This window comes from Eriocheir sinensis, chromosome 21 (assembly GCF_024679095.1).
Source record: "Eriocheir sinensis breed Jianghai 21 chromosome 21, ASM2467909v1, whole genome shotgun sequence".
NCBI lineage: Eukaryota > Metazoa > Arthropoda > Malacostraca > Decapoda > Varunidae > Eriocheir > Eriocheir sinensis.
In genome coordinates, this window is record NC_066529.1 from 5,048,273 (window position 1) to 5,065,777 (window position 17,505).

Consider the following 17,505-nt stretch of genomic DNA (forward strand, 5'->3'; position numbering starts at 1 on the left):
TGAGAGAATAATAGAAATTGATCACATAGGCGTGGGGGGGGGGGAGAGAAAGAGAGAGAGAGAGAGAGAGAGAGAGAGAGAGAGAGAGAGAGAGAGAGAGAGAGAGAGAGAGAGAGAGAGAGAGAGATAATATTATACAGACTGAATCTTCCATCTCATCTCTCTCAGCAACTCAATAGGACACCCTCTCTCTCTCTCTCTCTCTCTCTCTCTCTTGTCCCGTTCATTTAGTCTCCCTTCACTCTCCACAAAGACATTAATTCCTTAACTCACTCTTAAGTTTATTTATGTTATTTCTTTCCTTTATGTTGAATGTTTTATCTTTTCGTTATTTTTCTTTTTATCCTGTTTTCTTTTCTTCTGTCTTTTCTTCTTTTCCTCTCTCGTCTCTTCATATTTTTCTTAATGGTCGCTGCGTTTGGCTAATCACATTTTCTTTATTGTTGAGAACTAGAAAAATATATCTTCAGGATTTCATATTTTCTTGCGAGCCTGTGTCTGTCAGTCTGTCAGATATTCTTTTTAGTTTCTGCTCCTCCTCCTCCTAATCCTCCTCATATTACTGTTCTCTCTCTCCGTTGCTTTTCCTCCGTCTCCTCCTCATCCTTCGTCTTCCTTCTCTTTCCACAATTTCCTCGCTTCTGCTTTTCTTCCTGTTGTTCTTCCTGTTCCACCATTCTTCCTGACCGCTGAGGAACAAGGATGCATTTCTCTCTCCGTTGCTGAGTTATCTATCTCCTCGTTCAGCTGCTTCAACACACACACACACACACACACACACACACACACACACACACACACACTCGACGATTAGGAGGATGCGAAAGCTTGTCAGGAAATGAGATAAGTGTGTGAGCGAAAGTAACGAGAATAACGAGGAAGAAGGGGAATTAAAGTCGGTGAGAAGACGCTGAAGAGGATAAGAAGAGGATGATTTTGGATGACCGTCAGAAAGATTTGTCGGGAAGAGACGATTCCTGGTTAAAAATTCGGCTGAAGATTTCAAGGACTAGAAAGTGGTATGCTAAAACACAAATCAGGAAAAAGGAATGAACCAAAAAGATGTTTAAAAAATAAGTGATGTAGAGTATGTGGTGCCGAGAATGAAGAGCTAAAATGATAAGAAAAATATACGTCATACGTCCATAACGGAGAAGACATGTAAAGGCAATACGAATAATTATGGAAAAGAGATAAGAAAATGACAGAAAAGGACAAAATTAATATGAAAATCAACCCATTTAAAATTTGGTTTAAGGACAAGAAGATCAGATTATGAAAATTAAAACAAAAAATAGCGGAAAGCCAACAGGTAAAGAATTTTGAATCATGACCTGGAGAACGAAAAAAACATTAAAAAAATCGAATAGAAGGATGTAAACAAACTCTTAAGATGTAAACCTTTGACTAATATACAGTATTGGGAAATGTAATTAGGGATTCAGTAAAGATGTTTCGGTTAAAGAATGAATGCTTTGAATGGAATATAACCCGGGCAATATAAACGATTGTGGTGTAAAACGTTTGGTCCGGATAAACGTTTGGGGTCTGGACATCGGGACCAGGACGAAGAGAACAAAGTTATTCAATGTAAATGGACAGTTCAACCCATGCAACAGAGAACAAAGAAAGCCAGGTATTGGGCAGTCTTACCTGTCGCCTGGCCTCGTCCTGACACCTGCACGTCGCTGAAGTCCCGAGATCCACCTGGCAACGGAAGAAAGTGTGAGTCAATAAGCAAAACAATATTACAAATGACTAATGAAGGAAGAATGTGAGTAACAAGATAACACACACACACACACACACACACACACACACACACACACACACACACACACACACACACACACACACACACACACATACAAACACCTTCCATCTGTATAGACATTAGAATATCGAGAAGTTACAGGTTAGAGAATGAGGTATATTGACAACTAAGTAACATGACGAAGTGAAATATTACAAGAATAGGAAAAATAACAAAATATAAGTCAGTGCATATCACTTGTAGAGTTTACTGCTGAAAACGAGTAAAACAACTTAAATATAAAAAAGAAAAGAAAAAAACGATGCTGGAAGTAAAAAGTAAGAAATTGATGTTATATAAAAAAAACATCAAAATATATGGATATTAACAAATGGATGAAAGAAACGAAAAAGAATAGAAATTGTTATCTTCATTAAAAAAAACAATTATGCGGGGAGGGGAAACTTTACTGTAAGCTCATTTCATTTTCTTCTTTATTAATTATTCTGCTATTTTTTTCTTTTCTAAATGAGCCCAGTTTGGAAGTTGCAAAGAAAAAAATGCGGTGGAAACTTGATGGCAAAAATATAATGTGTGTGTGTGTGTGTGTGTGTGTGTGTGCGAGAGAGAGAGAGAGAGAGAGAGAGAGAGAGAGAGAGAGAGAGAGAGAGAGAGAGAGAGAGAGAGAGAGAGAGAGAGAGAGAGAGAGAGAGAGAGAGAGAGAGAGAGAGAGAGAGAGAGAGAGAGAGAGAGAGAGAGAGAGAGAATCCAAACACTCACCATCTCCTCATTTCCCCGCCATCGCCTTTCCCATCACTTCCCTTTCTAACCTTTATTATTCTTTCCCCGCTTCCATTATTAACCTGTCTTTCCTCCTCCTCCAAACAGCCCAGCCTTTACTCTCCCCTCGCTCCCGATCACTGTTGCCCCACAGCCGCACATCCACACTGGCCCCGCTCCCTTGTAACCCCAACCCCATTCTCTCATCTACATCTTATATTACTAACTTCCCAAAAATTTCAAAACCCAAAATACCTATCAGAGAAAATTTAAAACGTTGTGAAACATATCAAATGTACACCACTGAACGACGGGATCTAAACCGTGGCCTTGTCAGTAGGGGTCAGGGCAACTTACCAACTGAGCCACCGATGAGCTAAAAGGTTACTGTGCCTGGGGACCCTTCTGTGGCTCTTAACCTTACACCCCGGCCCACCACGGTCGACATGAAAGGTGACTTTACTCCCACTCGTGGTAGATGGCAAAAATTTTAACAAACCTGCAATGGCACATAGTGTTTTCACTACGAAATTGCAGTTCCTCTGATGTATATAAACATCGTATGTGCCACAGTGGGTTGATTAAGGCTTTGCCAGCTATCACGAGAGTGATGGAGGGTCACCCTTCATTCATGACTACAGTGTGGGACATGCGTGTCAGGTTAAAAGTGCTGCAAAAGTGGCCTTTGGCACGGCCTTTAGCTTATCGGTGACTCAGTTTTTATGCTGCTCTGACTTCTACTCAGAAGGAATAGGTTTGATACCTGGCATATAGTGCTGCCCAAATAATCCCTTTAACTTCACGACATCCCCTCATCCTCTCCTGTTACCCTAACCGCTAATCCAGCCAAACCCTATTTCCTCATTACACCCCTTCATCATCACCTAGCCCCCAATCTCTAATATAAAACCACCTCTCACACTTCACTACATAATCCTCACCTTCCCGCCACTTATTCTTCAACTAAATCCTTTCCTTCTCCTCACGTATGCTTCGAATCTCCCGATCTCCACCTCCCCCTCATCCCCCATTCCCGTTTCCCTTCCAACCTTTCGGTATTCAACAGCAGCGGCAGGCCATGACAAATGCATGCCCTCCCGCCCCTGCCTGGCCACAACATGTTTGCACCAACAACCAGCGGGGCCCCGGAGCCATTCATCACGCAGGTAATGAAAAGTGTTAAAAAGAGGGGTAAAAATAAACTTAAGGGAAAGCATAAATAATAAAAACACGAGCCTGAATAACGAAAATAAGAGGCATGTGAATTCGAAGTGCAACACGGTATAATGTAAAAGAGGTGCAAATGAATCAGTGACTGGAAAAAGGAGATGAAGGGAACGAAAAAGTTTTATAGAGTGTCCATAATTATAAAACAAGGTACATGAATAAGTGAACAGGAGAAGGTGTGTGTGACTAGGTAAGTAAAGAATCAGGGTCCAGATGAAAATATGATAACATGGATAATTGGAGACACAAAAAGTAACCCTTGAGGCGCATTGTAAATAATAAATAAGCATGTACAGACGAATACGGGCATGCATACGAACAGGAAGTGGGGAATAAGCGTTAAATATAAAAAGTAATATCATGAACAGCAGGAGATAAGGTAAAAAATAAGAAAGGAAAATAATAACAGATGTGCATGCATAATTCCATAAAAAAAATAAAGGACTCAGGTGAATTATCGAACATATGGATAAGTAGACAAAATAAACAACAGGAAAGTAGTCTGTCGTGAGAAGTCTTCCGGTACTGTGTTCATAAGGGAAGAGCAGTCGGCTGTTGTCACGAAGGGTAGAAAAAGCTGCACAACCTTTATTTAACTCCAATGCAAAGGGAAAAAAAGAGTTAAAACGACCAAAGAGAGAGAGAGAGAGAGAGAGAGAGAGAGAGAGAGAGAGAGAGAGAGAGAGAGAGAGAGAGAGAGAGAGAGAGAGAGAGAGAGAGAGAGAGAGAGAGAGAGAGAGAGAGAGAGAGAGAGAGAGAGAGAGAGAATGACATACAACACCCCCAGACGTTAAGCACAGAGGCATTACATCAGGGTTATATAATGGCCTAAAATGCATCAGGAGATAGCAGTTATTGAACACGTGTGGAGAGGACTGAGTGGGAGGAGGAGGAGGAGGAGGAGGAGGAGGAGAAGGAGAAGGAGGAGAAGGAGAAGGAGGAGGAGATGAATGATAGTGTGAGTAGTAATGTGAAGAGTTGGATCGAGGAGGAGGAGGAGGAGGAGGAGGAGGAGGAGGAGGAGGAGCAAGAAGTGAGGGAGATGAATGGCAGTGAGGAGAGGAGAGTAAGGGCAGAAGAAAGAAGGAAGGGGAGAACGAGTAAGAAGGGGCAAGAATAGGGGTGGAGGAGGGAGACGGCAGAGGGGAAGGGGAAGAAGAGAGAGTAACTGGTTGAAAGGGAGACGAATCATACTAGACAGCTGTGTGGGCAAGGAGAGAGGTGAGTGAACCAGCTGTGTGTGAGAGGGAGAGAGAGAGGAAGGGAGGGAAGGGGAAGGGGATGAATGAGGAGGTGATGGGAAGGAGCACTCGTGGGTAAGGATGTGAACGGATCATGTGTGAGAGAGAGAGAGAGAGAGAGAGAGAGAGAGAGAGAGAGAGAGAGAGAGAGAGAGAGAGAGAGAGAGAGAGAGAGAGAGAGAGAGAGAGAGAGAGAGAGAGAGAGAGAGAGAGAGAGAGAGAGAGAGAGAGAGAGAGAGAGAGAGAGAGAGAGAGAGAGAGAGAGAGAGAGAGAGAGAGAGAGAGAGAGAGAGAGAGAGAGAGAGAGAGAGAGAGAGAGAGAGAGAGAGAGAGAGAGAGAGAGAGAGAGAGAGAGAGAGAGAGAGAGAGAGAGAGAGAGAGAGAGAGAGAGAGAGAGAGAGAAAGCAGCCATAGAAAAAAATAAAATAGGATCTGAAGGAGAGTGCAAGACGCCAAAACAGATAACCACACAGCCAGCAAGACATGGTTAATACAGACAGCTCGACATACGAACAGACAAACACACACACACACACACACACAAAAAAAAGACACACTTAAGTTCCTAACACATAAAAAGTCAGGATCCAGACACACACACACACACACACACACACACACACACACACACAGCCAGGCAACCGGACAGACGCACTCAGACAGATAATGAGTCAACACATTCCCTTAATTACTTCCGTCATAAAGCGATGAACTTAAGAGTCTTGAGAAATTTGTTTTTCTTATAAATCTGCAGCTCGGCTCTCCAGTTAAGAAAAAAAATAATGATGAAGGTTTAAAAGCAATGGCAGTAGTAATGATAAACAAAATTAGAACAATATAAGAAAGAAACGTAAGGTAATATTAAGAAAAAAAAAAGAGAAAAATAATCCAATAATACTAATACTAATGAAAATGTAATATGATGATAAAAATAACGCTAACACCAACAACATTTCCTCCTACTGCTACAAGAACGGTACCACTAGCATATGCACCACTATAAAAAGTTCCCCTCGAAAAAGAAAATCTAACACCCTGAAACAGAGAACTCGAAACAACCCTGCACACATTCCGCGCCGAGGTCCCACAAATCAGCACGAAGTGGGTTGACGCAGCGAAGTGCAAACCGCCGTGAAGGGAGGCGGCAGCTGTGCAGGACGAACCCATACAGACGCTCCTCCTACGCAGATGCCGCCCCCGCCCCTGACACCCCAGCTGCGGACCGGAGTAGGGAGACAGTAGAGAGAGGTTAGAGGGAATAGAGGGAGGGCAGAGAGGTGTTATGAGGAAAGGGGAAAGTGTTAAAGAAGAGTAAGAAGATGGGAAGGAGGAAAATGCTATTATATAACATAGATAAGCCGTACAGAGAAGGCGGGGTAGGGAAACAGTAGAGAGAGGAGATAGAGGGAATAGAGGTGTTATGAGGAAAGGGGAAAGTGTTAAAGATGAGTAAGAAGATGGGAAGGAGGAAAATGCTATTATATAACATAGATAAGCCGTACAGAGATGCCGGGGTAGGGAGACAGTAGAGGGAGGAGATAGAGGGAATCGAGAAGTATTGAGAGGAAAGGAAAAAAAGTGTTAAAGAAAATAAGATTGGAAGAGGGAAGAATGGCGGACATAAACTGGATAAGAGGTGGAGAGAGGAAAGGGAATAGGAGGGAAGATAGAAAGATTTGAAGGAAGGGAAGAGTTTTGTGACAAGGATAGAGATAAGAAGAGGATAAAGGGATTTGAGGGAAGGGAATAAATTGAAACAAGGACAGATATAGGAAGGAGGAGAGAGGGAGAGGAGAGGAAACAGAGGGAGAGTGGAAGCTGTGTTCAAGAGGCGACAGGGGACGTAAAGGAGGGAAACATGATAACGAGGGGAGATAGTGTGATAGGATGGGTTGTTAGATAAAAGCGAAGGGATGAGAGAAAAGGAAGATGCTTCGGAAGAGAGAAAGAGAACAGGGAAGAGCTGTTTGAGATATGGACATAGGATCAGGGGGAGGTAAAATGAGAAGGGAACATAAGGAAAGAGAAAAGAATGGGTGTTTGTGAGAAAGGAAGGATGGTAAAAAGGGGAATATGGTAAGCAGGGGAGATAAGAGGAAAGGAGAGGACGTACGGGGAGGGAAAGGGAGGTTTGTGAGATGAAGGAAAGTGGGAAGAAACGCGATGAACTATGAAAGGCGACAATTGGGTACCGTTGAGTATGATTTCCTTCTCTCTTACATATTACTTTAGAGAACTTGATTACTCTTTCTTTCTTATTTGGTTTTTCATTTTAGTTTATGATTACTTGTCCTATTTTTTCTTCACACCCATTAATTAAGCTTGTTACATAGAAGAGAAAAATAATGTATGTCTATGAAAGGGAAATAAATGGAAAGGAGGGAGATAGAAGTGATGCGAGAGAGAGAGAGAGAGAGAGAGAGAGAGAGAGAGAGAGAGAGAGAGAGAGAGAGAGAGAGAATTATCCTTCTAGCCCCTCATGAATACTGACAACAGTGTGCCACAAAATCTCTCTTTTTTAATAGTCTTCTCCGTTCCCCAGCTTCCCTACTCCCCCAGTCTCTCTCTCTCTCTCTCTCTCTCTCTCTCTCTCTCTCTCTCTCTCTCTCTCTCTCTCTCTCTCTCTCTCTCTCTTACTCTTACTCTTACTCTCACTCTCACTCACTCACACACACACACACACACACACACACACACACACACTGGGGACTTTCAGCGTCACGTCAGTTGTGGGAAATTTACTGAAAAGCAGAAAGGGAAGGGCGGCAGGGTGTGATGTGAAGGCGTAAGGGCTGGCGGCGGGGTGTGACAAGGGCAAAGAAAGGGTTAGGACACGAAAGTGGAGAACAGAGGGAAGAAAGGGCAATGGAACGTAACAGGAAGAGGGAGAGGATGAGATCGAGACACAAACGTAGACGAGACAGTAGGAGGGATGAGGGAGGACAAGAACGGGGGCACTAGTGACAAGGGGTGACTAATAAAGACAAAATAGAGTCACAATGGGTAGCAGAATCGGAAAACAAGGCAGAAAATGATAAAAAGAAACTGTGGGAGAGTTGACAGAAGCGTGACAGAAAGATGGACAGAATAGAACAGAAAACGGGACAGGGAGGTAAAATAAGAAAAGAAAAAAGGTAGAACGTTAGAATAAAAGCATGAACGTGATGACATAGGCGTGGCAGAGGCGGCCGAGCGTGACAATGGGGGGGTGAGGGAGAAGAAAAAGGGGTACAATCAACTGGGCGTGGCTGGAGAAGATGGGTACGGAGCGGCGAGGCGTGGCTAAAGAAGGGTACAAGTCGGCAGGAGGACGTCGGGGTAGTGGGTGACAAAGGGCGCGAGTGGGTAACAGCACGGCACATTTTCCTGGAGCGCGGGTTTTGACGCCGCCAGCAGAATACGGTCCCGGAAGAGCAGCCTCATTTTCGGAAGGAGCGGCGAAGAATAGACGCGAGGAAGAAGGAACATGAAGAGGAAACGAGGAGGGACAAAAGGAGGAAGGAGAAAGCAAATGAGGGTGGAAGGAGGCGAGAAGAAGAAAAAGAGGAACAGGGCGCACAAAAATAAAAGCGAGAAGGTTCGAAAGGAGAAGAAGAAAGAAAGGAAGAGTGAGGAGGAGGGATGGGATGACATATGAAAGGGGGAGAAAACGATAAAGGGGGAAGAAGAAGGCAAATGATGATGGGGAAGGGGTGGGGTGGGAGGAGACCAGAATAAACTGAAGAATAAAGCGAAGAAAAAAGAAAAGTGAAATAATTTGAAATACGGAGAAGAAGAAAGAAAAGTGAAAGGAGGAGGAGGAGGAGAGATAGGAAGACATGAAAGGGAGGAAAATGGTACACAGGATGCTAGTTAAAGGACGAATCACAAGGAGGGAGGGGAGGATAAAGAGGAAAGACGTAATACATGAACTGAAGGTGGAGAGGGAGAAAAGGAGAGAGAGTGAAGGAGAGAAAGAGGAAGAGCCAATATTTATAAATGAAGAAGGGAAGAGAAGATAGGAGGGAGAGAGGGAGAGGTGAGGAGGGCGGAGAGGAAGGAAGTAACATACGAACTGAATGACAGAAGGGAGAGGAAGGAAGGGAAGGGAGGAAATGGAGAGTAAAAAAAGCGTATAGAAAGAATCAGACAAACTTGAGGAGGAGAGAGAAGACGATGGGGATGAAGAAAAAGGAAAAAAATGGAGGCGTGTTGAAGAGACAGGTCACATCTGTTTGAGGCTTTAAGTAATTTATGATAATCGTAAATCAAACTTCCCACTTTCAAATACTTTCGTTCTTCCATCAATCATTCAGCTACCTCTCTCCCTCCTCCCCTTCCTTCTACTTCCTCTCCTTTTCCTCCTCCTCCTCCTTCTGCAAGTAGTTTTTCACACACACAAAGAAGGACACAAAACAACACTGCTACCCTGAAATGTGAAAGCGGCGTCCTGACCCGGAACAGCAGACACGTGGCCGAAACTCTAATACAAAATTGGGCGTCTGTGTTCACGGTCAGGAATGAGAGTCCGTCCGCGTAGGTCCCTGGAAATAGGTACAACATGCGAAAAAGATGTGCAAAAATATATGGATAAACTCAGCAGTATCCGACAACTTATCTTGCTTATAAAGTTCGCTAAGGTTGTTTGGCCAGAATGTTTTTAGTGGTTTTAGGTTGTGTGGGTAGCTAAAAACATGGAGGTCAAATATCTTAACTAAATACCTTATCATATAAATCATACAAGTCTAATACCTGTAACCAATCACTATTTCTATATCGCGTCACCTTACCCAAATTAATATAAGAGAGAAGGAGGGAGAGAGGAAGAGGAAGGGAGATAGGAGAGAGAATGGAAGGAGGGAGGGAAGGAAGGTTGGAGAGAGGCCCCTTCCAAATATGTGACCTACCTTATTCCAACACCAGATATGCTATAGAGTTCAAAGACAAAGAGGAGGCAGGTTATAATGTACATGTCACCTACCTGTCTCCCTTCACCTGGGTAGAAAAGCAGCACACGTGAGGCCCAAGACAGAGGCATCTAAATAAATCTACTTCGCTATCTCGACAGTCACTTCGTTCCCTAATAGCCGCTTCACTCTCAGACACTTGTATACTTCCGTCTCCTGCTGTCACTTAACACTCAGACAGTAACTTCATTTTTAGACAGTCCCTTGACATTCTCTCTCTCTCTCTCTCTCTCTCTCTCTCTCTCTCTCTCTCTCTCTCTCTCTCTCTCTCTCTCTCTCTCTCTCTCTCTCTCTCTCTCCATGCAGACAGCTCGCTACATTTGAAAAAGCATCGTTTAGAGTCTTATATAAAAATTTCACTTCCTTCCCAACATAAATTTTAATGTGACGATTTTATTATGTGTAGAAATTCGGAACTGGATTTTTTTCTGAATAATCGTTTGTCTGTTTCGCTGCCAATCTGATAATGTCTGTCTGTCTTTTTTTTACACACACACACACACACACACACACACACACACACACACACACACACACACATCCCTTCCTCCCCCCCTCCCCCCCAACACCCAAACACACACTATTACACAATCTATACAATCACACCCATCACACTCGGCATACACACCCACCCATTTCAACACTGCCATCCTGCCCCGAAGTAACGAACCTCCGCTAAAGGAACCATTTGCATATAGATGAAGGGCGCGTCTTGGCCGGCGCGAGAGTCGTGAGCCCTTGGTTACGTACGGCTCATCCCTGCCCGCCCGAGGGATTTCCGGAGGGCGAAGTGAATCCGTCTCTCTCGCCCCCTAGTTTACCCTTTACTGATACTAAGGGGAGGGGTAGGGGGGTAGGGGGGTAGATTGAGTTGCTCGGTGCCTGCGTCTCCTGGACCAAATTTCGCACCTCATCAAGACAACCTATCGGCAACTTCGCCCGGCCACACTTCGGCACAAAAGCAATTTCGGCACGCGCGTTAAATTCGTACACGAGTGATTTCATAGACTTTCCATTTCGTCGTCGTGTGTGTGTGTGTGTGTGTGTGTGTGTGTGTGTGTGTGTGTGTGTGTTATTGTTTTTTTTTCTAGAGAATATCATGAAACGCAATTTTTTTCTGTTGTATGTCCTAAGAGATTCCATTGTGACGGGCGGATGATTGGGGAAAGCAAACCAGGAAGAGGGAAAAAGAATACAATGAGATGAGAGAAATATTATGATTAGCGATGCAACGCGGTGTGGAGGGAGAAAGAGACTGGGAAGAAACGACTGAGATGATGCGCGAGAAATATATAATGTCTCTCGATACTTGCCTGGTCTCTCTCTCTCTCTCTTTCACCTCCTAGATTATCAATTCCGTAAACAAAGATACGACTGTGATTCGCAATTAAACTTTCACTCGCCTCCAAAGCTAAACCAAAGCAGCGACAGAAGTGGTTTATACATTTTAAGCACGCGCTATTAGTCTCGAACTGAAACTCAATTCAATTTGCTTTGGAGGCACGTAACGCTTTAGGAAATATACACAATACATAAAGTGTGAATATATGGGGCAATTAATTTCTAACACGCAGATTGAATGTACAGACGGAGCGGAGAATCCAATGTTTATGTTGTCTTAAAACAATAACTTTGGCAAACAGACGGCAGCAGGCAGACAGTGGTTCGTTACGATGCTGTTGATTGAATAAGTTCATTGTAAATAACACTGATGAATGGGCCTGGACGTGCAGTGTTCTGGATTCTGCCTCAGCAAAAGACTTTCTCTTTCCAGTATGATTTTTCGGTTCTCGGTGCCGTCATTTTCCGGCCATTCAAGAAGCAGCACTTTTATTTGCCCTGCTGACCCACTGTGCCCGAATGCTCTCCAGTGGGTGAAATGTAAGACTACTTCATATATTTACACATTCATTTTCCCTATACCTCCTCTGTGAGCCTTGTTTCTCCTCGGCGCTCCCCTTGACAGCAGAGGCCAGAGGCAGGGTTAGTGGGTGCCTACATGGACAGTAACGTCTATTTTTCTTACACGAGAGGTGAAGCTTTTGACTTCCCTGTTACTAATATTACAGATTGATGTAAACGATAAAGTGTTTGTGGACATGCCCTCTTTACCAAGTACTGACGTTAACTTAAAACCAACATAATAATACCCAAATAAATGAATCTCTGCTCAATATCCTGTTACTAATATTGCAGAATGATGTAAACAATAAAAAGTGTTTGTGGACATGCCCTCTTTATCAAGTACTGACGTTCACTTAAAACCAACATAATAATACCCAAATAAATGAATCTCTGCTCAATATCACAGTCGTTAATCCTGTTACTTATATTTCAGAATGATGTAAACGATAAAAAGTGTTTGTGGACATGCCCTCTTTACTAAGTGTTGACGTTACTTTACACCAACATAATAATACCCAAATAAATGAATCTCTGCTCACTATCACAGTCATTAAAGGCTTTGCAGGCTCTCACAATAATGATCATCGTGCTAACAATGCGGGTCCGTTCTAATGCCGGCAGTGTTTCACCAAAGTTAATTAAACGAAATCAACTACAGCAATAAATGATTGGAATATGTAAATGCATATACAGTATTTAAATATGCATTGCCATTACGATATAATAATAACTATGTAAATGAAACGGGGCAAAAATATATCCTGCATTAAAGGCAATCACATTTATGCTGACACGAATGGAAACAATGTGACTGAGGATAACGATTATTTTTTTAGTCTTGCCAACTTTGATCACTTATAAAAGGCGTCATGTAGGCCACTGATAGGTAGTCAAATATGCAAGCCCCGGACGACAGAAGCTGATTCGGCTGTCTTAGGAATCTGCTCATACCTTGCCTCTTTCACAGTCTTCTTCTCTGTGTTCCATTTTTCGTTCTCTTTAGTAAAAGGGAGCAGACACACGTAACCTCTGCGGAATCCATGGTGACGCTGTTGGGAAATTCATCTGTGGCCACTACAAGCTCACTCACTCACTCACTCACTCACTCTCTTACCCTCGACGGTCCAATGCTCCCGCCTTTCAGAGAGTTAGACGCCAAAAATGAAAAGAAAAACGAGAAATGCGTAAAAGTTGTCGAGGAGTTCTAGGAAAGAGTTATCGTCCTTTACATCGAAGGTGTAATTTAACACCATCCAACTAGCCACCTCACACCTTTGGTTTTCCTCTCTTTCGTCTCCTTTGTATATCCATATCATCTCGTTTTTCCACCGTCCTGAGACTCATAACATATTCATACTATTATATTTTCCTTTGTTGTAGCTTCCTTGATCCTTCTCCCCCTTTCACCGTACCTCTAATCCATGCCCTGCACCTCCACCTTAACTCTTACATTTCACCAACGTCCGTCCCATTTTCGTGTTTTATTTACTGCCCAGGTATAAACATTTTTCATTACTCTTATTAAGTTCTCAAATATATTAACCTACTTAGCCAACGAACACAAGGGCAGTGAGGTAACAATATATTCTGCTTCATCAGTAATCACAACGCCATCCCGGCAAAAGACAAAGCTCATTATGATTCACTTTAAAATGCAAGACTAATAAGTAAGACTCTTTAAGACTCTGCTCATCCCACTAATCAGATTTATCCTCTCACAGAGATAATGAACAAAACTCGATTCGTCCGAGTCATTCGTTGGCTGCCTCTCTACGCCCTTTTCCTCTCTCTATTTATCTATCAATCCCCATCTACTGCCTACTCACGTCTGTCTATCTGTCTGTCTTTCTGTTTATCCAGCGGCCATTTAATTTCTTTCCCACGACTATGAATGTCTCAACCTCTCAGCCCAGCCACCGTTTACTGTCTACCCATGTCTGTCAATCTGTCTGTCTTTATCTACCGACCTCTTCGCTTGTCTACGTCTCTATCTGTCTAATGTTCCTCTCTCTCCACCATTCGCCGCGATATGAGGACAGACCCTGAATTTAAACTTATCCCAATACCACCAATGAAAACAATGATAAATTTAGCGCGCTCTTCATTAATATGCAGTGTTATGTGAATAATCTAATAATCAAGTGCATGCGTTGAATCAGCTAACGAACGCGGCATAAGGCGAGGAACAATAATATATACTGAAATAACAGCAGCCCGGCGGAACAACAGCACCAGGAAAACAGTGTAGACGTCTGCTGGCGCTAATCAGGTTTCTGGCAAATTTAAATGATAAAAGAATAAAAATAATAATATCGGACAAGAGATAAATGAAAATGTTACTGATGGTGATGAAAAAAAAAATCAGTAAAATGCGATAACTCATGTAAAGAATTATAGAGTGTAATAAAGTCTCTCTCTCTCTCTCTCTCTCTCTCTCTCTCTCTCTCTCTCTCTCTCTCTCTCTCACACACACACACTCGCCCACCCACTCAAACACACTCTATTCACATCCAAGTCAAGTGTTTTTACGCCGACTGCACTCCACCACGGCTCTGAAAGGTTTGATGTGACGAAAACAAATGTATGGAGTCTCGCTAACACTCCGAGAGACACACGGCCATCAGCAACATCCAAAGGGGTAAAATGCCGTTCTATCTTGCGTAGGTGGAGATGGTGCGTCTTAATAGTAAAACGTTGAAGAGAGGAACACGACACACACACACACACACACACACACACACACACACACACACACACACACACACCAGCAGCCTGCATGGTTCACTAAAGGGTCAATCTATCTTGCGGAGGAGAAGTATAAGGAGGAGGAATATAAAATGATGTGATCCTATGCACGAAAACATTGAAGGAGCTCACTCACTCACTCACTCACTCACTCTCTCTCTCTTACTCTTGATGGTCCACTGCTCACGCCTTTCAGAGAGCGAGACACCAAATATGAAAAGAAAAAAAGAGGAATGCGTTAAAGTTGTCGAGGAATTCTAGGAAAGAGTCACAGGTAAAAAAACAAAACAAGCCGCGTCCAATTAATAAGGTTTCCCCTAGCTTTTCTTGTACCCGAGGCGAGCTTACAAAAAACAAGGGAGAGGAAAAAGTGTTGGTAGCCTGGCAGCCCCTAACGAGAACCAGAAACGATAGGGAGCAACAGCAAAACTCACGGAGACACAACGGACAAGAAAAGGTGTAGAAATGAATGTTCGGAGAAGGTAGAAGGACCAGAGAGACGTTAGACCTTAAAAAATCAAGAGGACAGGAAAGATACACGATAAAGGAGTGGAAAGAATGGTGAAGTATAGAAAGGAGGAGATGAGAAGAGAGGGGTGAACATTGATGGAGGATAAATAATGTTGGTATGGAAGATAAACCTACGGGATATTAGACTGAAAAAAAGAACGGAAAAATATTGGTCCATATAAACTGCTCAAAACTTCGTGTGTTGACATTCCATATGCAAAAAAAAAAAAAAGTTGATACCAATAAAACAAATATCAACTAGTGTGTGTGTGTGTGTGTGTGTGTGTGTGTGTGTGAAATGAATTGGTGATGATAATTGTTGATCGGTTGAATTCACTGAATTCACAAATTAGAATTACGGATGTTTGTCACGTTTTCTTTTGTTGCTGTTGTGTTGTTGTTGTTGTTGATGGTGGTGGTGGTGGTGGTTATTGTATTTGGTGAGTGTAAGATAGGGTGTGTGTTTGTTGTTATTATTGTTATTGTTGCTGCTGTTGTTGTTGATGGTGGTGGTGGTGGTGGTGATGTTATTATTGTTGAGTGGTGTAGAGATAGAGGTGTTGTTGTTGTTATTATTGTTATTGTTGTTGTTGTTGTTGTTGGTGGTGGTGGTGGTGGTGGTGTAATTAGTTTTCATATTAAGGATATTTGTGCAAGTATTTCGGATGGTAGTAACTTTACTGAACGCTGAGGTGATGGTGATGACGATAATGATGATGATGATGATGGTATTCCTGATGGTAATGGTTACTGGTGGCGGTTACTTGACATTCTAACACTCAATATGAATGTAGCGATGGTAAGGATGATGAATTTGGCGGCGGCGGAGGCGGTGGTGGTGATGTTGGTAGTGACGGTGGGAAAATGGCAGTGACTGTAAACTTGTAATATTCCACATTCTGTACTCTTAATGAAAGCTATTACCCACCAAAACCTGCTGTGCCATTAAAAACTAAGCATCTATATTTAACACGCGATACTTCGTTCCCAGACCATACCAGATACTAAATTCAAAAACCTAAAAAAAAAAAAAAAAAAAAAAAAAAAAAAAACCCAGGTGCACGGGATATACAGGTAAATCAGCACAGGTAAGGCTTTGACATGCAACACCTGCGCTATTTAGGGCCCCCCTTTGAAAGCCGGAGTGTCACCTGTTTCCAGCACACGGTTATTGGAGTCAGCTGGGAGAGAGAGGGGAGACTTTTATCCATCAATTTCCCTCCCGTATATAGACTTGCTTCCCTGTACGGACGGACTACTGTTCTATTTCCAACCTGGTCCCATAACGATCTCAGGTCTATTTTGTTTCCCTCTTGCCTTTTATTTTGCTCTTTCCCCCATTCACAGTTCCTAGCAATTTCCATACCGTCTAATTTCTTCTCTTCCTTTTCCTTATCCTTCTGATGTGTCTACTTTTTTTTTATCCTCTCTACTTCTCCTTTTCTTCATCTATATATGTTACTCAATATTCCTTTCCTTTTTACTTCTTCCTTGCGCTGTTTGTCTATCTCTCTCCTTACTCTTCCTTTACTTTATTTATACTTGTTACTCAATAGTCCCTTTCCTTCCACTGCCTCCACCTACTCCTCCTTACTCCTCTGCTGTCTGCCTATTTTTCTTCCTCCCCTCTCATCTTTCACCTTTCTTTTTCACTAATATACCGTCTGTTCCTTCTCCCTCACCCTCCTGTTGTCTTTCTCTTCTTCCTTCCTCTCTTTGCTAACCTTCTATCCTCTCGTCCATTCCTCCCTTCCTTCGTCTTTCTCCGTATCGATGTTTCTTTCCATTCCTCTTATTCCTTCCTCCTCCCTCCTCTGGTACAATCTCTGGCAGTCCTTTCCTTCCCCCTTTCTCTTCTCCCTACTTCGATCCCACGCTCCCTTTTACCCTTCTGCTGACTACCTCACCCAGCTCGATTCAGTATCCCTTCTGTTCCCTTCACCCCCTTGCTCCCTTACTCCCTTTTTCTCCCCTTTTCTCTTCTCCCTACCTCGATCCCACGCTCCCCTTTACCCTTCTGCTGCACTACCTCACCCAGCTCGATCCAGTTCCCCTTCTGTTCCCTTCACCCCCTTTTTCTCCCCCAATCGTTTCGTCTGTTTTCTGCCCTCAATTCAAGCCCCTGAAGGTGACTCAATCCGAAGCCCAGTGACGTGGATATGGGACGGTGTGGGAGAGGAAGGGGCTGCCTGTCCTCGCGGGGTTGGATGGCTTTCCAAACCTGTCCTTCGTAAAGATTTATATAAAAAAAACCGTCTATCAAAAAGCAGCCTCGACGAAATTTTACGACACGCTCTCCATTAACTGAGTGGGTAATAATATATCAAGGTTTCCATATCATACAAGTTGATTCATGCTAATAAGAAAAAAAAAAGTGAAAGAATAATCTCATTCATAG